The following is a 21,759-nucleotide window of genomic DNA, read 5'->3' as shown; positions in this document are numbered from 1 at the left end:
TGGCAATACACATTTATGGTAATGTCCTGTAACCATCCCAGGATGGATTTAATTATTGAGCCATTAAGGCTTACTGTTAATACTATGTGTTGATATTATTAACAAAAGTCTGGTTGTATCATTACAAGATATTTTTTAACAATTTGAAATGTTTCCTAAACAGTGTATGGTAAATTAAGTTAAAGCTGCAGTCTTGGGCGCTCTTTAACATAAATCATAGCAATATTCTTTTGGATCTGTCTACTAGGCAAAGGAAATGGAAGCAAAAGTAAACAAATGGGACCTTCTTAAACTTAAAAGCTTTTGCACAGCAAAGAAACCATCTTCAAAAAGACAACCTACAGAATGGGAGAAAAATTTTGCAAATTATATGACTGATAAGGGATTAATATCCAAAATGTATTAATAGTTCATACAACCCAATATCAAAAAAAAAAACCTAAATGAAAAATGGATGGAAGACCTGAATAGACATTTTTCTAAAGAAGACATACAGATGGCTAACAGACTCACAAAAAGATGCTCAACATCACTAATCATCAGAGAAATGCGAATAAAAACCACAATGGGATATCACCTCACACCTGTCAGAATGGCTATCATCAAAAAGACCACAAATAACAAATGTTGGCGAGGATGTGGAGAAAATGTACCCCTTGTACGCTCTTGGTGGGAATGTAAATATGTTCAGCTGCTGTGAAAAACGGTATGGAGATTCCTCAAAAACCTAGAAATAAAACTACCATATTACCCAGCAATTCTACGGCTGGGTATATATCTTAAGAAAATGAGGGCTTCCCTGGTGGCTCAGTGGTTGAGAGTCCGCCTGCTGATGCAGGGTACACGGGTTCGTTCCCCGGTCCGGGAAGATCCCACATGCCGTGGAGCGGCTGGGCCCGTGAGCCATGGCCGCTGAGCCTGCGCGTCCGGAGCCTATGCTCTGCAATGGGAGAGGCCACAACAGTGAGATGCCTGCGTACCGCAAAAAACAAACAAACAAACTGCAGTCTTTTTTCTGCTTTAAGTCAAAGTTTATAATAAGGAGAGTTGCCTAATATTTTGTAATATTGCTTAACAGAAAAATCATACTACATGACCTAGAAACTTCTAAGAAAACACCTGTAAATTTAGCTGCAATATATTAGTCTCAATAAGAAATAAAAGCATGACAAGAGTTACTATGTGTCTCCTTATTTTTAAAACTTTAAGATGGTGTGTGTACATTATGTGTTAGTCCTACAATATGTTGGCTACTAGGTGAAAGAAATCTAAACTTACTTTTGGATAATTAAGGTGTTAACAACTTTAATCAACATATAAATTCACAATAGTAAAAGGGAATGAGGGAATTATTATGTTCAGAAATAAAATTCTAAATAAATAAATCCCAATTAATCATTTTGCACATATCTCTTTTTTGCTAAGGTATTAAAATTGTATTTAAATTTAACAATTTAACTTTTATATTAAATATATAATACTTATATGTCCCTTGATGTATCCCCAATACACCCCAACTGTCGTTATTATCATTATTCAATGGCAAATCATTTTTAGAATATATTAGTGTTAAATCACTTTTGATTATGTGGATTTTTTTTCTTATTGAATCTGCATCTCCAGTATGATATTACTCTATGCCAAGATTTTGTAAAATGACTAAGCTAGACTTATTGGGTCAAACTTATCAATAGAAACATTTAGTAAATAACTCAATATCAGAAAAAAGAAGCCCCTTATTGGCCTGTTAAGGCTGAAGGATTTTTCATCTTTTTCTATATTTGTATTTGATTAAGTGTTGATGCTGCTAAATCTGACTCTATCTGATTTTAGCTCTTTTTTTCAGTCTCATTCTGTACTGAGACACAACTCTTCATCTGTGGGGCTTTATAACCCATGGTTTCACAACTGTCTAATTCATAAAAAAAACTCCATGTATAGTTTTCTTCCAAAAGAAGTCTTGCATTAAATACTAAGTGGTCATGTTAATATAATCCTACCACACCCTTTCATCACTTATTGAAATCCTTAAATGCTTTTTTAGAGTTAAAGTGGTACCTCCTCTGAATTGTCCATGACTCTTGTCTGTCCATGATGCAAAATTCACTTTCGTGCTTCTACTTGGGTTTTCTTGAAAATACTTTCGTAGATATAATCTGAGAGGAGCTCACTTTCTAGCCTAATCTAGCCACCAATCCACCCTAGTGATGGGCTGCACAGATACTCACCAGGCAGAAGGAGGACATTGGCTGCTGGTTTACTGCCAGCTACTCCTCTCAGGACATTTATTCTTCCATCCTCTTCTGCCTACGCACTCGACTAAGGCAAAAAACAACACACAGCCCCCTGTTACCTTGCAGCAAACCATTGCTCTCACATAGGCTTGCCAGGAATATTAAACAGCAAAACATATGATGGTTATTATGATCTTACCAGTGTAAACATGGATTAATCTTAACCAAAAATGATAAATATGAACAGGTAACAACATTATCCTAGGCACAGAAAGAGAGATAACAGGTTGAAATGTGTGAACTGTATTAAATAACTATTTCCTACATATGTAATTTGGGACGTGTAGAGTAAGTTTAAAATATATGGTTAATACTATCAGTTATATGTAAGAAGATGCAATATCCATAAAAGACATGACTTTAATTATAAAAACTTAGGAAAACATATACCAAAATATCAATAGTAATTATCTCTGAAAGTGATGACAAATGAAAAATATCCTTTTCAATTTTTACTAGATACATTTCAATATACATTTGTTTTTGTTTTAGTATGCTTTAGGTTTATGATAAAATTAAGGATATCTTAAAAAATAAGAACATCTGTTCATCATAAAAGAAACACATCAGAGGTCTGGAGATATATTTTCAATACTTGTGACTGAAATATGTTGGCATGCTAAATATAGAAAAAATTCCTGTAATCGAAAGCAACAACAAAAATAAAATGACAATTCAATGAGCATGCATATCATTGAAGAGGAAATTAATTGCCACTTACTGTGTAAATGCATGTCTTAATATACGATATAATATAATATATATGTATATACACATTTACTGACAGTTATTTTTCACATATAATTATTCATATTATGTTATATAAATGAATCAATATATATTATTTATATTATATGTATAACATATATATGTAATAGAGTGTGTATATATATTGTACACTATTATATATGTAATATGTTATATATAATTGTGAATATATACTGTACACAATATACTATATATTATATATATTATTATTATATATATTATATATTATAGAGCCCGTGCTGCACAACAAGAGAAGCCACCACAATGAGAAGCACCAAGCACTGCAATGAACAGTAGCCCCCACTCACTGCAACTAGAGAAAGCCGCGTGCAGCAAGGACCCAAAGCAGCCAAAAATAAATAAATTAAAAATAAAAGAAGAGATGAGTGGTAGGTACATTTATCCTTAATTTATATAACTCATAAATTCTATTACATTATACTTCAAAAATAAGAAAATACATTTTAATAAGTACATCAAACATAAATAAACATAATTAATTATTATTGACTAAGAGGGTTATAGTTTTTTCAGTAACTTATTAAAGACATTTTAAGTTGGTTGTAATCCATTGTATGCCAGTTATTCACCAGAGATATCTGATGTTGGAAACTAGTAATTATGCTATTATTCCTGTATTACTTTCCATCTTTGCATAAATATATTTAATGATTTAAAAAATACTTTCTGTTCATTTGGATGCAAAGGTGAACAAATTATTAGAACAATATCACTTGACAAGAATTTCTACATGTTCCCAAACCAGCATTATGAAAAAGTGCCGTTATCTCACATAGTATGCTTTCTGTAAATGTCAGAGAGAGAAAATAAACTTGAGGTCATATTCAGCTTATATTTTCCTAATTATTCATTATTTTCATAAATATTTTTGAACCTTTTCAAGTTGCAGTTTTATAAACTATGTAAAACTAAATTATGCATCCATATCCTCTACCAGGAAGCAGGAAGATATATAGGATGTTCCATATCACCCTACAATCTGGTACACCCTATGCTATTGGAGGTTTTAGTCTTAGGGAAAGATACAGTAATCTATTTATGGCAAGCCCCAATGGGAGGAAAAATATGTAAGATCTGAGATTGTGGAGTAAGTTTATACTATCTTCAGTAGATACTTGTATGTCCTTTTAAAACTCTTGGCATGTCAAGGCCTTGGCAGAAAGAGAACATTTGATCATGGAACACCAAGTGGCCATACACCTAAAACTTCTGATATGGGTTCTGTTGGTCTCACCAAGTCATAAAAATGGACATATCTAGCAGTAGTCCATCACAAGATGAAACTGGTATACCCAGGATTGAGTCTGATCATGACCAAAAGGCATGTGTAAAATATAAGAGCAGATGAGTAGATCAGACCCCCATGTCACCCACCAAAGTTGTACCAGTTCCCCTTACTGTTTGTTCCTGTCCAGTGGGGAGGTTCCATATGGCCAATTGAAGGAGGAAGAAAAAGCCCAAGGTTGATTTTCAGACTTTTTTTTTATCAAAGGGTAGTTGATTTACAATATTTTATTAGTTTCAGGTGTACAACATAATGATTTGAAAATTTTGTAGATTATTTAAAGTTATTATAAAACATTGCCTATATTCTCTGTGCTGTACAGTATATCCTTGTAGGTTATTTATTTTATATATAGTAGTTTGTACCTCTTAATCCCCTATTCCTATCTTGGCCCTCCCAATTTCCCTCTCCCCAGTGGTGACCACTAGTCTGTTCTCTGTGTCTGTGAGTCTGTATCTGTTTTGTTATATGTATTCATTTGTTTCAATTTTTAAATTCCACATATAAGTAATATAATAGAGTATTTGTCTTTCTCTGTCTTAACTAATTTCACCAAGAATAACAAGGTCCATCCATGTTGTTGAAAATGGCAAAATTTCATTCTTCTTTATGTCTGAGTGTATACATATGTACACACATACACACAAACCACATACACACACACACACACACACACACACACACACACACCACATCTTCTTTATTTATTCATGTGTTGATGGATACTTAGGTTGCTTCCATATCTTGGAATACACAATAGTGTAAATCATATTTCTATGAACATTGGGGTGCGTGTATATTTTTTAATTAGTTATTTCATTTTCTTTTTTTTTTTTTCTTTTTTTTTTTTTTTGCGGTACACGGGCCTCTCACTGTTGTGGCCTTTCCCGTTGCAGAGCACAGGCTCCAGACGCGCAGGCTCAGCGGCCATGGCTCACGGGCCTAGCTGCTCTGCGGCATGTGGGATCTTCCCGGACCGCGGAACGAACCCGTGTACCCTGCATCGGCAGGCGGACTCTCAGCCACTGCGCCACCAGGAAAGCCCTCATTTTCTTAAGATATATACCCAGCTGTGGAATTGCTGGGTAATATGGTAGTTTTATTTCTAGGTTTTTGAGGAATCTCCATACTGTTTTTCACAGCAGCTGAACATATTTATAGTCCCACCAACAGCATACAAGTGTTACCTTTTCTCCACATCCTCGCCAACATTTGTTATTTGTGGTCTTTTTAATGATAGCCATTCTGACAGGTGTGAGGTGATATCCCATTGTGGTTTTTATTTGCATTTCTCTGATGATTAGTGATGTTGAGCATCTTTTTGTGAGTCTGTTAGCCATCTGTATGTCTTCTTTAGAAAAATGTCTATTCAGGTCTTCCATCCATTTTTCATTTAGGTTTTTTTTTTTGATATTGGGTTGTATGAACTATTAATATATTTTGGATATTAATCCCTTATCAGCCATATAATTTGCAAAAATGTTCTCCCATTCTGTAGGTTGTCTTTTTGAAGATGGTATCTTTGCTGTGCAAAAGCTTTTAAGTTTAAGAAGGTCCCATTTGTTTACTTTTGCTTCCATTTCCTTTGCCTAGTAGACAGATCCAAAAGAATATTGCTATGATTTATGTTAAAGAGTGTTCTGCCTATGTTTTCTTCTAGGAGTTTTTTGGTTTCCAGTCTTACATTTAGGTCTCTAATCTATTTTGAGTTTATTTTTTTATATGGTGTGAGAAAATGTTGTAATTTCATTATTTTACATGTAGCTGTCCAATTTTCCCAGCACCACTTTAGAAGAAGCTGTCTTTTCCTCATTATGTATATTCTTGCCTCCTTTGTCCTAGATTAATTGACCATAAGTGCATAGGCTTATTTCTAGGCTTTCCATTCGTTTCCATTGATAAAGATATACATTTTTTAATAAATTTATTTATTTTTGGCTGCGTTGGGTCTTCGTTGCTGCATGCAGGCTTTCTCTAGTTGCAGCAAGTGGGCTTCTCATTGCCGTGGCCTCTCCTGCTGTGGAGCACTAGCTCTAGGCACGCAGGCTTCAGCAGTTGTGGCACATGGGCTCAGTAGTTGTGGCGCACAGGCCTAGCCGCTCTGCAGCATGTGGGATCTTCCCAGACCAGGGCTGGAACCCATGTCCCCTGCATTGGCAGGCAGATTCCCAGCCACTGTGCCACCAGGGAAGCCCAAGATATACATTTTTAAAACATATTTTCTATTTTTTCTCAAAGCCTTGATGAAACTGCTAAGTGGTGTTTCAGAGGGCTCTGAGGAGCTCTGGTTCTTTATGTCTCAGCACAGAAAGAATTCGGTGAGAGGCAAAGTGATAGATAAGAAGTGATTTATTAGAATAGGACGCTTGTGAGGCTTACAAGTGGGCGGGCTAGAGGGTGCCACACCCGGAGAACTTAGTGGGCTACAGTTTTATAATCAGAGGAAAAGTGGGGAGGGGGAGAAAACCACTTTCTTCCTCATTCTTGAGGAGACGTCAAGCTTCCATCATCAGTTCCTCCTCCATGTCAGGCGGGGAAGTTTTCTTGTCCCTACATGGTCAAGCTGGGACTGTCACTGTGCAATGGAAATGAGTAAAAAGACAATGACATATGTTAAAAATGGTAAATCATCTCAGGTTACAGTATAATGTCACCCTTTCCTTGTATTTTTGTTTTTAGTGTGCACAAAGGAGCATGTCCTAGGAATCATTAACTTACCGTGCTCACTGGCCAGGATGTGGTTCTCATGCTACCATTGTTTATGGTTTTGGGGCAAGTCTCATGCTTCTGTTGCATGATTTTGTTGCTAAGCATGCCTGCTTGGTTTTGTGGTTAAGCAAACCTGCTTTCTTGAGTGATCATTAACTTATAGGGGTCTCCCATACTTTTTTCTTTACCTACAATCCCTTAGTAAGATTAACTATTTAATTACCTACTTTGTCTCTTTACTCTGTCCCTATCATTACTTATTATTAAAATAAATTCAATAGTAGTAATAGCCTCAGAGTATCATCCAGAAAAAAATTAGTATAGGGTAAGCCAGACGTTAAGAACAAAAATATTAGCTATTATTATGTCAAATTTTTATTCTTAATATTTCCATATATTTTGTCTATAATTCAATTTCTCTGGTTTTAATTATTTCAGTGGAAATATCCTCATGCCCTTTTAAAAACACAAATAATAGGAAGAGTCCAAGTTACTGAACTGGATTTTCTGGACTAAGTAAACCAACTTTGTGAGCCTGTTATACATAACATTTTTTTTTGCAAGTCACATTTAAAAAAATGTTTCTAACATGTACGTTGCCATTTTATTTTCTTAGCAGTTTCTTTTTGTGAGCAACATTTTTTTAAAAACCTGACATTGTATAAATTATCATTGAAACTCTCAATTCTTTTGCCACTTTGTTGAAAATCAATTGATCGTATACATATTTCCTTCTAGATTCCATGATCAATTTTCCTATTCTTCCACAAATACCACACTCTTTTGTGTGTGTGTGTGTGTGTGTGTGTGTGTGTGTGTTTTGCGGTACGCGGGCCTCTCACTGCTGTGGCCTCTCCCGTTGCGGAGCACAGGCTCCAGACGCGCAGGCTCAGTGGCCATGGCTCATGGGCCTAGCCGCTCCCGGCATGTGGGATCTTCCCGGACCGGGGCATGAACCCTCATCCGCTGCATCGGCAGGTGGACTCTCAACAACTGCGCCACCAGGGAAGCCCCCACACTCTATTTTTATTGTTAATTCTTAGTCCCCTCCTCCCCAAGCCCTCACTTACTTTTTACTTCCCCTCCCCCTCCTCCTCTTTTTCCTTCTTTTATTCCTATAACTTCTAACTTTTCTTTTGGAGAGAACTAAACAAGGTAACATAGCAATTCATCATAAGATATTTTCCTACAAATATCTTAATGGGATAAACATTATCAATTCCTCTACATGAGAAATAATATAAAATATAAATTATAAGTTTGTGCTGGAATTAAATTGCCTGGATTTGAATTCCAGCTTCAAAATGTGCTAGTTGTAAATTATGCCTTACTACCTTTTTCTGTATTTTTTTATATTATTTATAAAGTGGGAATTATTATAGTAACCACCTTATAGGGTTGCTTTGAGATTAAATAATGTATTTAAAGACAGAGTACAATTCCCGACACAGAAAAAGTTCTCAGTGAATGCTAGCTATTTTTGTTTAATACTCTTAGAGTCTTCTGTTTCTTTGGCGTTAATAAGCATATGTAGAAATAAAAAAGGCCTGCTTGTCAAAGCCCATTGGTTATTGGTGGATTATTTACTGTGGTACTGAAAATAAGCAGCAGTTAATTTTTAGATGGAAATTCTCTTTTCCTGCTTCTTTCCTGAACTCCCATGATATTGTGTCAGACTTCTTTCTGTGATTTCTAAAGCAATTGGGGAGTTTATTTAAAGAACAACACACGAAAATAAGGCAACCAGATCATGGATATTTGATTTTTTCCCCACAGGATGCCAGGACCAAAACAAATACTTGTTTTCCTAAGCAAATGGACTCTAGGACAGCTGCTAACAATGGAAAGAAACACTGAAGTTATTCAAATTACTGAAGTTCTCTGGTGATCAGATTCTCTTGCTTTTCAGAAACAGCAGAGGATTTTTTAAATTTCTATCTAATGCTGTGAAGTGTCTGCTTTTTCTGTTTTTCTTGCAGACTTTCAACTTGTTTCTACAAAATAGCTTAAGAGACCCATTGCATCATATCCAAACACTCCATGTCACAGTATCATATTATCATATTTGTTCAACTGTAGTGACTTATCTTCTATGTTCAGAGCTTTCCCCTCAGAGACTGCTGGCTTGTTTATAGTTTAGCTGCAATTGGGTCAGGTGATGACTCTTAAAACAATGACAGCACAGCCATGTGGTACCAGCATGATGCCTTACAGATGGGACTGTAGTCAGGATGCTTGTCAATTTTTATGGAAAGTATCAAGGCCAACCTTATAGTCCAATAATTTTAGAAACAATATAGTATAAAGTTTAAGGAGGTATGTAGTTTGACTGGGTTAGAATCTTAACTCTGCCATCTTCTAGTTGCTGAAATTCTCTATCATTGATTTTTCTCATCATTATAAATAGACATACTGACAGTACTTATAACAATAAATGTACTTTTAAAAACAGTTCTCAGTAAGCATTAGCTATTATTACTATCTGTCTTATGCCTACTGTTAGATGCAAATGCTAAGTTCTGATGCCTGATTTTCCTACCAGGTGGAGAAATACCCATAGAGTAAAACTCTTGACCCTTCTAAACCTATTCACACACTCCTCCAGAGAAGAGGAGTGAGTTGATTGGTGAGTTTAAGAGCAGGAGCTAGTCATGAAAAACAAAACTCCTTCCTTGTTTTCTCACATGGAATCTGGATGCCTTCAAGAAACAGGTATCATACTCTGTTACTCTATTCTGCAAATTTTTTTGAGAGAAGGCCACTCTAAGCGAAGCCTGCACTTTTTCAGAACTGCCTAATGACTAGTCAAATTAGTCAGTATTTATTAGATCAGTGAGTCTGTGGAATTTTTTGAATCATTCCTAAAATCTCAGTTTTGCCAGTGTATCACCTAAGTCACTTGTTCCAATATCAGCTAATCTCTTCATTTTGAAATTGGCTAGAGGGAAAAAAGAAGAGTGAATTTTAGACTCCTCAAAGCTCAATGTCTCCTACTCTACAGTATACTTTTAGAGGACCAGGTTTTTTTTTTTTTTTGTGGTACGCGGGCCTCTCACCGTTGTGGCCTCTCCCATTGCAGAGCACAGGCTCCGGACGTGCAGGCTCAGCGGCCATGGCCTACAGGCCCAGCCGCTCTGCAGCATGTGGGATCCTCCCGGACCGGGGCACGAACCCGCGTCCCCTGCATCAGCAGGCAGACTCCCAACCACTGCGCCACCAGAGAAGCCCAGGACCAAGTTTTGATTATCTTTGATTCCCAGTTATCTTTGAATGACAGCTAAGTTTCCTGGTATATAATATATTTTGTAGTTTATATATAATATTTTGCATAATAAGATCCTATATCCAGGTAGGATACAACCATTTAGCTTCAATTAGCACTCTCTTTTTTTCATATGACCTAACTGTATTGTGATCTGTCACTTCGTACTTGTCATCAGAAAATAGCACCACCTAGATACATTGAACTAAATATCTGCTCTGTCTTCAGCTCATTCTTAGAGACACTGCTCAGAATTCAATTTCTCTTTGAAGTTTCCCTGAGCAGTGGAGTCGGCAAATATTTATTGAGCATTATATGTCTCCTGCACTGTACTAAACACTGGGTAAAAAAAAAAAAGTTGATAAATATGACAATGTATTTCCAGCATAATGGGGTAGACAAGCCCATTATAAACATACTTATGATCTAAACCAATACGTATTTGTAATATGCTGATGTAAGTTGAAGGAGAAAATGATAAATCCTTAGTGGTTCAAGTACAACTGACGGAGGTTGGAAAATATTCAGAATAAATATAATTGGCTTTGAAAGATGTTTTAGAGACAAGAGAGATGTATGGTTGTGAAGCATTTCAAGATGTCCAAGTGATTGTTAATGGCAGAATATAAACAAGATTAAGTCTGAAGAGACTTCCTGAGATCTGGAGTTTTAAAGGTTCACTGAAAACAATATTGGAGGGATAGGGTAATGACAGGAAAGGAACAGAGAAAGAACAGAGAGCTCTGAGAAGTGAGTGGCAGATGAATAAGAGGAAACTTGAAGAATTTTGAATAAAAAAGCGAAGACAGATTTGTTAGAGGGAGATGTTGGAAAAAATATTTTTAGGATGGGCAAATTTGAACGTATTTATTGACTGAGAGAAAAATTAAAAATTAGAAAAGTGTGTAGTAAATAATTTAATCGTATCCAAAGAGAAAAATGGCTTTTGCCCTAAGCTTCTGAGAGTTACACTCTAAGCTCTTGAAATCTCCTGTCTTACAGGATTGTCTTTGTTGGCCTGGGGCATTGTTATAGTCTAACAATGTGATTTAGGATAGGGCTTTGAGTCACACATCATCACTTTGACCTCCAGAGGTATTGTAGAGTGACGTTGCCATATAGGTAGTTGACCCGGAAGCCTCAATAAAAATCTTTGAACATCAAAGCTCAGATAGACTTCCCTGGTTGACAATGTTCCATGTGTTTTGTCACACATAGATGTCAGGAAAGGAATACTCTTCCACAGACAGAGGACAATGGAAGCTCCGTGTTTGACACTTTCCTGGATTCTGCCATTTATGCTTCCTCCCTTGGCTGATTTTGATTGTATCCGTTCCCAGTAATAATTCATAACTTTGAATATAACAGCTCTCAGTAAGTTCTATGAGTCCTTCTAGTGAATTATGAAACCTGAGGGTGGTTTTGGGAACCCTCCATCCCTGAACTTACAGTTGTTGTCAGAAGTGAGGATAGTCTTATAGACTGTGTGTGCTCCTTCTATCTTTGTAAAAAAGATGTTGAAAGCTAATAAGAATGAGGATATAGCAGATCAAGGTGGTGAAAAGAATGCAATAAGGATAAGAATTACAGGGCTTATATTTGTCCAGATGAGGGACACCACATCTTGACACCTTGAGGGTAAGGGAACATGGTATGGGTGTAGATGTGTGTGGGTGCAGAAGTAAAGGAATGGAAAGCTCTGATTGATTCATACTAGAAGGACCCATTGTTCTTCATGAATGGAAGAGAATTTGTCTAATAAGTGGTTTTAAATAAAGGTTTAAATAAGTGTGACTTTTTCAAAAACCTGCAAAAGGAACTAAGAAGTGTTGTGGTCAGCCAGAAGAGCTCAGAAACAACCAAAAAACTGTAAATCAAGCAAATCTAGAAAATGTGAATATTTACCCACAATATAGCTTTATTCCTCCTTTTCCATTTCTGCATAGTCAGCTGTGAGCTTTATCAAGGTCTTCTGCCAGAGCAGGAAATCATGGCAGCAGTGGGAAGGAAGAAGGCACTCTGTGAGCAGAGTGCTCTTTGAGAGACACTTCTTCAGAGGGGTAGAGAGGCATTTAGATAAGAAGCACTTGGGCCTTGTTTTCAGATAGTTACAGTTACTATACTGATACCACTGAAAGGGAAAAAACTAGATAATTGATTCTAACTAGTTACGGGCAATAATATGGCTACTACACAATGGACAGGGAAGAGGATGTCTGGACTTAGTGGATTTTCTGGACTTCATCCAAAATTAGAAGTAAAAAGAAAACTATAACAAGCCAAAATAAGAATAACCATTAATGACACAGCCTTCTTAGGAGTGCATGTTTAGGTCTGTCTGCCAAATAAATATGTCCAGCTAAGGTGCTGGATGAGGGCAAAGCAAACATTGAGTAGGAATTGGAGAAAGGAAGTTATGACTCCTAACTCCAGCCACATAACCAGTTGCAGGCAGGAGGACTATAGTAACTATACGTATTTTTCTTCCTTGCCTTGATATTTAACTGTATGAAATATTTTCTTTTTCCATTCCCCACTATCTGATAACAGATATAAGTTGTGTAAATAACATTCAGCTCTATAATTCAGCATTTAAGTTCTAGTACATAAACTATTGTGACTAGGCAAAGAAAGAAAGAAATTACCCCTTTTAGGAAGAATGTAAGCATGTGTGTGGTTGTACAAAGAACAAATACATCACATCAGGCAGGCATGGTGCTGTTATCCTCTTCATTCAGAAGTGAACTGTGTGTCAATGGGTCGCATATAAATACAGAGTTGAGATGGTGTAGACTATGCTGGGTTGTCTGTCATCAATTTATTCCCTTCTCAGGTCTCCTCTGCCTCACAGAAAATAGCACAGAGCTTAATTTTGCAAAGTTCCCTTCCACATATGGTTTCAGGCTAGAATTTGGCATTGCACAACATTCACGAGTGATTTACAAGGTGAAAGACAAAACTACTCCCCAAGGACAGTTGAATTGAAGTGGCTTCCTGGCAGGCTTTTGAGAAGACACAGCTGCCACAGACTGAGGTAGATGGTGAGAACTTAGCAAAGATTCTTAAAAATTGCAGTAACTTTGTTTATTTATTGTTTTAAGAAGATGTTGGGGGTAGGAGTTTATTAATTAATTTATTTATTTTTGCTGTGTTGGGTCTTCGTTTCTGTGCTAGGGCTTTCTCTAGTTGTGGCAAGCGGGGGCCACTCTTCATCGCGGTGTGCGGGCCTGTCACTATCGTGGCCTCTCGTTGCGGAGCACAGGCTCCAGATGCGCAGGCTCAGTAGTTGTGGCTCACGGGCCTAGTTGCTCCGTGACATATGTGATCTTCCCAGACCAGGGCTCGAACCCGTGTCCCCTGCATTAGCAGGCAGATTCTCAACCACTGCACCACCAGGGAAGCCCTGCAGTAACTTTATTTTGAGCTCTTGAGAACCACACTCTTCAGGACTTGAGGTGGAGATATTTATTAGAAGCTTTTATGTTCATCATTCCTCAGCTATTCCCAGTTGTGTGAGCTCGTAATTCCCATATTAAACTCTTTATTTCTGGAATACATGTCCTTGCTTTTATTTTCCTAACCAAATCCTGACAGAAACAGCAGATAATCTCATTATGTAGATGTGGAAATGTGCTAGAATCTTCTTTAGTGGGTTTTTGTATGAATTGAACCATGTGAAATTTGTCCCAGTGTTTAAGAAAATTAAGTTTATTTGAGATTACTTAAAAATATTTATGTTGGTCATTCACTTGGCTTAATATTGAATTCTCCTGTGATGGCACAGAATTATTGGCAAGCTGACTGCCTTTATGAGTGTTAAAAAAAAGCAAATTTCAAGAGAAATCCAGAAAAAAATAGGTAGTGTTTATATAATATATATGCATATATGACATATATATTTAGCATATGAAATCCTTTCAAAGTGTAAAAATAATGACTTCTGGGAGAATGGATTCTTAAAAGCTGGAAAGCTGCTATGGTTGTTTTTAAAGTGGGTGAAATTACTGTGCCTTAAAGATCAGCACTTCTTACTTATACATATGTCCTGCCTGAAATACAGGTGGGGCCGGCAATTCTCAGGGATGCTCAACCAGTACCTCTTTCTCTTCCAACTCCTCTGCAGCTCCCACAGGTTGAAGAAGCAAAGTGGGCACTTGCTCTGCAAACCTAGACTTAACTTGTTCCCCCTCCTCCCATGCATGCTGGAATGTTCTGATGCTAAGTGTTTTGTTAGATTTGGAGTGAGTAGTATAAAGACCTTCAAATTGTTAATATTAGCTGTGTGCTTCATCTCAATATTTACTTGAAAATCCTGCACTGAGGTGTGTCTGCTACTAGCCTAGTTATTAAGAAAGTAAGGCATTTTAAGAAATTGAATAGCAGGTTAACTTTTAAGTGGAAAAAAATAGAATCTATAGCATGGATAAACTTTTTGATTGTCTATACCATTAGAAAAAAAAATACTGGAGCAGTCTTAACTGTCATCAATAGCAATGTGGTTAAACAGAATAAAGAAGATGCATGGTATAAAATCCTACTCAGAGGCCAACCATAAGGAAAGATTCATTTGAACCAATATGACAAAAGCATAAAAAAACACTGCTAAATTGAAGAAGTTTATTATGATTCATTAAGCACAATATCATACAATTTTAATAAAATCATACAGCACAATGATTTATGAATATGTATGTTTGTGTGTCTATGTACAGAAAAATAATGGACGCATACAGAGCATAATGTTAATAGTTGTATTCTCTGAAGCTATCGAATGAGTCATGTATTTGGGGAGGTGTTGTTGCATTACCTGTAATGTAGATGTTTTTGAAACAGAAAATATGTATATGATATAGTTGTGCAAATAAGTGTAGTTTCTGATTAAAAGAAAGAGACAACAGCATGAAATTATGTAAACTCTTAACAATCATCATCTCCAGCTACTGAGATTATGGGTAATTTATCATTCCTCTTTGTATTCTCTGATTCTACACCCAACCAGGGGGAGGGGAGTTCCCACAAGTAATTTTTGACACCATCTGGGTGTCCTAAAATTTAATGCAATTTTGGTATTATTTACCTGGAGGTAGCATCAGATCCCACAGGTTAAGAACTCAGTCCTAGGGTTTCCCTGGTGGCGCAGTGGTTGAGAGTCCGCCTGCCGATGCACGGGACGCGGGTTCGTGCCCTGGTCCGGGAAGATCCCACATGCCGCGGGGCGGCTAGGCCCGTGAGCCATGGCTGCTGAGCCTGCGTGTCCGGAGCCTGTGCTCTGCAACGGGAGAGGCCACAACAGTGAGAGGCCCGCGTACCGGAAAAAAAAAACAAAAAAAAAACCTCAGTCCTAAAAGAATGCCCCCCACCCCCCTTCAGCCAGCCAGTTGCAAGTCCAGGTTATCACCTGTGCTTCTGACTAACTGGCTATAAATAGGGGTTTCCAATGACCCCCGCTAGAGCAATTCACAGAACTCAGAGAAATATTCTACTTACCAGACGACTGGTGTATTATAAAAGGATATAACTCAGATACAGCCAGACTGAAGAGACGCATAGACGAGACATGTGGGAAGGAGCTCAGAGTGTCCACGCCCTCTCCCAGTGCGCCACTCTCCCTGAATCTCCACATGTTCACCCACCCAGAAGTTCTCTGAACCCTCTCCTTTGGGGATTTTATGAGGCTTCATTACATAAGCACTATTGTTTAAATCATAGGCCATAGGTGACTGATCTCAATTTCTTCTGCCTCTCTGCACTCAGTAGGTGGATTGGAGGGCTGGGGAATGAAAGTTCCAAGGCTCTAGTCATGTGGTTGTCTCCTCTGGTGACTAGCCTCCATGCTTAGGTGATGTAGGGGCTTTCTAAACTAAATCTCATCAACAGAAGAAAAGACACCTTCATTGCTCTCCTCACAAGAAATTACAAGGGTTTTAGGAGCTCTGTGCCAGAAACAGGATGAAAACAAAATATATATTTCTTATTATAAATCACAATATAACATATCTTTTTAGAGATTACCTGGAAGTTTTCTTTGTCAGTGCATAACACACACAAACACACACACACAAACACATTTCCTATTCTTTATCATTTATATATTTACCATTCACGTTTTGAGTTGAAAATATTTAATCACTAAATTTGACGTGTCTATTTACTCTTTCAAATGATTAATTTTATGTTTTCTTTGTTCAGAAAGCAAAATTCTTATCTATTTCAAGGCTTGAATAGATCGGGTACCTTTCTGATACAAACCAATGTTCTTAAAAAAGTACTTTTATTTACTCTTAAATGTACTTAAGAATTCTGGTTTCATCTCTGACATGTCAAGAGCTTGGAAGTGGTCATTCCAGTCAGTAACATTTTTCTTCCTTACAATAAGAAAAACCTGAACAAACTCAAAGGTAATGACTTTTATTGTACCCATCAAACCATTGAGAACATAGAGCAAACTGTCACCTTGAAATCTGGGGAGATAGGTACATCCAGGGAGTCACGGCCGAGATCAGTTTACCTGGAACAGAAGCTGCTGGAGTCATAAGCTGGTAGAACACTTAAGTGATAATGACAAATTGCTGGAGGCTGAATGTGGACTGTCTTAATCTTGAGAAACTCCTAGGGGAGTGTGGTCTTAGGGGTCCCTAACACATTTTTGGGTTCTCCCAGTGAATAGTGAAAATACCCTATTGTTTCTGGCAGGAGAGGGTGGGGGAAGTAACTATTTTCAAGATATGATCTATTGTCTATAAGAACCACTTTATATATAAAGACACAGGTTAAAAGCAAAGGAATACAGAAAGATGAGCATGCTAACATTTTTTTTTAAGGCAATAAATAGTAAAACAAAAATGTTGTTGCAGGGATAAATTAGACAAAAGTCAAACAAGACAAAATAACTACATCCCAAGATTTTCTCCAGTCAGAACTTTCTTATAAGGCCTTAATAGTTTTATTTAAATCTGCAGAGTATAAAATGATATGTTTAAACTACTATGTGATCATATCCTATATTTTCTTACACCATAATTACTTGGCTTTAATGGACTATTAATTCCTATAAATTTTCAGAAAATGTAATTACTTGAAGATCATAATATAAATAAATATTCAAATTTACCAAGTCTCAAATGAATTAATGCTTTCCTATTCACTAAATATTTAAAATACATCTAAATAAACAATGTGATGGTAACATAATTGTGTCATAGCATGATAATAATATGAGGTATGGCTTGTAAAATAATTTATTGTACCCATGTACATGACAACCAGTAAGACATCCCACTTTTTCCTGTCTTCAGGCACATCGGATTTTTTTTTTAATTTTTATTTATTTATTTATTTATTTATTTATTTATTTTTGGCTGTGTTGGGTCTTCGTTTCTGTGCTTGGGCTTTCTCTAGTTGCGGCGAGCAGGGGCCACTCTTCATCACGGTGCGCGGCCCTCTCACTGTCGCGGCCTCTCTTGTTGCGGAGCACAAGCTCCAGAAGTTCAGGCTCAGTAGTTGTGGCTCACGGGGCTAGCTGCTCCGTGGCATGTGGGATCTTCCCAGACCAGGGCTCGAACCCGTGTCACCTGCATTGGCAGGCAGATTCTCAACCACTGCGCCACTAGGGAAGCCCCAGCACATCGGATTTTGATTATGACCCCTAAAGTCACAAAAAATAATTTTCTATCTCATAACGTGTAATTCATTTGTAAAATGTTAATATATTCTATTGGGTTTTGCCACTGTTGCTAAGTTTATTCAAAAGAGTTATCAAATTATAATTAAATGAACAGGGATCTGCGTGGCCTGTGTAAATATTGTAATTGGTTCATACATATGTAATGCCATTAATTAATGTGCAGTACCAGGTAATTTTGAAATAAGTATTGTCGTCTCTAATGGCCATTTTATACATAAAATATTTTATCTCCCAAGAATATATTCTGAAAAGAAATCCAAAGTTTATTTGAATAGAACTTTCCTTGAAAAGTAAATACTAGGAAAATACTAGAAATTATATTTCATAATGTGGATGAAAATTGCCAACGACTTTGATGCATCACTCTTAATAGAACTGTTCTCCTTTACCACTATAGTTGATGAGGAGGTGCTGCCAGACTTTCCACTCCTGTGAAATGGCTACAACCGTACCCCATTAGAAATACCCATGGGAAAAAAAAAATGCCCACGGAATGTGACAAATTGTACCAACTCTCTGTCAATTACATTTCTTTACGTCGTTAAAAAATTTCTCTTCACGAAGAGAGTTGATTGGTCTTCATTTAGAAACACATAATACACATTTTTCAACTTAGAAATAGACTACATAAAATAAGACCTCACATTAACTATAAACTTGTAATTCACATTTACCCCTTCTCCTTTTTTCATCTTGATTTTTATCCAGTTTACTGCTAAAATGTTACATTATCATCATTTACCTTTTCATTTCTATATGTTCTAAAAGTTCTTTATGAGCAAATTAACTTTCAATTTAAAAAGATTTAAGAATAGGATGTTTTATTAATTGACATCTATTGTCTGTTCTCTTGGTACAGATGTTAAGAGAGCAAAGTGACAGATGGATGCATATTTTCTTCTTTCATGGAATCACTAAAGATTTTATCATAAAATGTAACCCCTTCATACACTGTTAAAGCCATTTGACTTTCAGCAAGCCTGCTCATTCATGACTCTTCATCTGTTTTTATCCAATATTTCAATTAGCCCAACAGAATAATAATTCATTGATTTCAAAAATAATGAATTGTGTCCTCATTAAATTGTTTGACTAAGAGTATAAAGTGAAAAGGGGGTGAACAAATAAATATGTTAAATTCAATCATTAAATAGATGAGGTAACAGAAACTTTGGGGATTGAAGATTAATTTTCCTTTAGGATCATATCTTGGCAATTTAGAATAAGCAAATCTAACCAGGAAACTTCTGACATTAATATAGTACCTATAAATTATTCATTCATTTGCAGATTTCATTTATGTCAAATCTTGTTAGAACAGTTAATTTTACATGAAAGTTTTTCTCAGAGGAAGTTCTTAACAGTTGGACATTAGCATTTTTGAATGAGTCAGCATTTTTCATGTAACAAGATTCCTGTCTTGTTATATTTGCATAATTTAATCATTGCACAGTATAGCATAGATCTAAGTATGTCATTTTTCTTGGATTAAATATTAAAATTATGTGCATAGTAGGGTGGTCACTTATAAGAGAATGAAGAACAGGACATCAGTAAGCATATATAATCAATTTGTTTTATTAGAAAATTAACAGGACTGAAATATGGCCTTAATTAAGCCACTGGTTTGTAATCAAAATGTTAAATCAGTCATAGGAAGTGAGAATTCTATCATCTAAACATACAGGTGAATAGCATATATTATTTAAAATACTTTCTTGACTATAGTGACATTTTATAGTTAGTATTGTAAATTAGTATAATAATTTACCTTGCAAGATTACTCTTCCATTAAATTTAGATCTATGTCCTCTGGTAATACAAATGTTTGTCTTAGTTCAAGAATCTTTTATATTTAGCACCTAATAAGAATCTAAAGATTTCCTTTGGTTTCTTAAAAAAAAAAAAAAAGATAATGAGGGTTAATGCGCAAAGAGTTTTAGCAAATGGTTCTGTGAGTCTGTCTTCCACCTCTTCTTTTACTAGCTCCAAACGTTATCCTCTTCTCAGATGCTTGTTTGATATTAGATGGGAATTCAGTCCTGATAAAGACAGCCTTAACACCCACAGCTTGACTGAACTTTAGACAGGCTTCTTCTTGCCTCTAGACCCCTGACCTTCCGCTAGCCAGGGCTTTACAAAATTCAGATGGCTAACCACAGAGGCCCCTCCCCTCCCTTTTCTTAGAGTATTTACTTAGAAAACTTGTAAATTTTCTCTCTCTCTCTCTCTCTAAATATATATATATATATTATATTATTATATTATATATATTTAAATATATAAATCATTTTAAAAAGCTTCTTGTTGTTTTATAACCCAGGACCTGGGACTTTCTCAAGGACCTGAGAACCATCCCTTTGAAATGTAATCATCAAAGAAGAAAGTGTCCGTATCTCCTATTCTCAGTAGAAAGGTAAGAACCTCTTTTAGGTGGGCACCTCCCTCAAACTTGTAAAACTACATCCTGTCATGAAGAGATGAGAAAGTTTACTTTTCCTTTGGGTAAAGCCAATGAGAAAACAGATGGCTTAGTATCTCCACCCCAGCTCTTATAAACTCCCCTACCTTTTGTTTAGGGAAGTTGAGTTCATCCTGTGTTCGTTTCTCGTCCTTATTTCAGTAGCCTTGAATAAGGTCTTCCTGATAATATCTGGTATGATTTTTGCTTTGACCAACACAAATAGCTGTCTTTGTTCCCCTTGGAACCACACATGACAAGACTTGCAGATTGGATGTGCTAAATCACTCTTGTACCTCAGTGTTGGAAAGCACAGTGATTAGAGAAGAATGAATTTTACTGCAAGAGACTTCAGCCAGACTGGAGACCTTTTTACTCTACACAGTCGGCTCACGGTGGGGAGAGACTGATTTCCTTTCTCCACTTGCGGGACTGAAGATACCTAGAGTGATCCATAATAAAGACCCGAGCCTTAATGTATAAATAAATACATGAATAATTAAACAAACATACAAATAAATAACTGCCCTCTCACAGGGCCTTGCAGCACAATAAAGGGATATCAGATGGACAAAAACAAGCCACAAAAATCCATAAAGTAGAGCTACAGTACAGAAGCAGATGGTAACATGATTTCTCAGGAAAACAATTTAATGAGTAAATTGATGCTACCTTTAAGTAGTACTTAATAGTAGTAATATTTAGTACATTAAATACTGTACTACAGTTAATGATCTGAAGTAGTAGACTAGAATATCAAATGGGAGAATTTTGCTGAAATAAGAAAAAAATTGAAAGAGAAAGAATATATGTGAGAAAATCTTAGCAACTTATTTGAAAAATACAAGAGAACTAACATGGAAATGAAAAATTTTTTAAAATGAAAATGTAATATATGAGAAAAGGAATTTAGTTAATAGAAAAATATTGTTTTCATCTGGAGAAAGATTCATGTCTAAGCTTGAAAGTTTCGTGGAGTTCCTGGAAAAATAGCAATTCTAAGGTAAAAAGAAAACATCATGTTTCCAAAATTGAAATAGGTAAATAAGAAGGAAGAAGATATTAAAGTATCACCACCAGACATTCTGAAACACTTGAAGCAAAAGACATTAGAATATTATCTACACTCTATTAAGAGAAATTTGATGAGTAGAACTCAACAATCCTACACCCAACCAAGACATCTTTTCATTGTTAGTGTGCAAGATAGATATTTCTGAATATGCAAGAATTTAGAGTACACCACAAGTTTTCCAAGACAGAATGCTCATCAAA

General features: G+C 36.3%; 1 long non-coding RNA gene across 1 annotated transcript in view; it reads left to right on the top strand.

Moving 5' to 3' along the window:
• Nucleotides 1-20,462, top strand: part of LOC307182159 — a 105,628-nt gene extending 85,166 nt beyond the window's left edge. Inside the window, exons 2-3 of the long non-coding RNA XR_013827138.1 lie at nucleotides 3,294-3,451; nucleotides 20,347-20,462. This is a non-coding gene — a long non-coding RNA (uncharacterized lncRNA). The remainder of the gene's footprint in view (nucleotides 1-3,293; nucleotides 3,452-20,346) is intronic.
• The last annotated feature ends 1,297 nt before the right edge of the window (nucleotides 20,463-21,759 follow it).

Source organism: Stenella coeruleoalba (genome assembly GCF_951394435.1).
Source record: "Stenella coeruleoalba genome assembly, chromosome: 2".
Classification (NCBI taxonomy): domain Eukaryota; kingdom Metazoa; phylum Chordata; class Mammalia; order Artiodactyla; family Delphinidae; genus Stenella; species Stenella coeruleoalba.
This window is presented reverse-complemented; position numbering and strand designations above follow the sequence as displayed.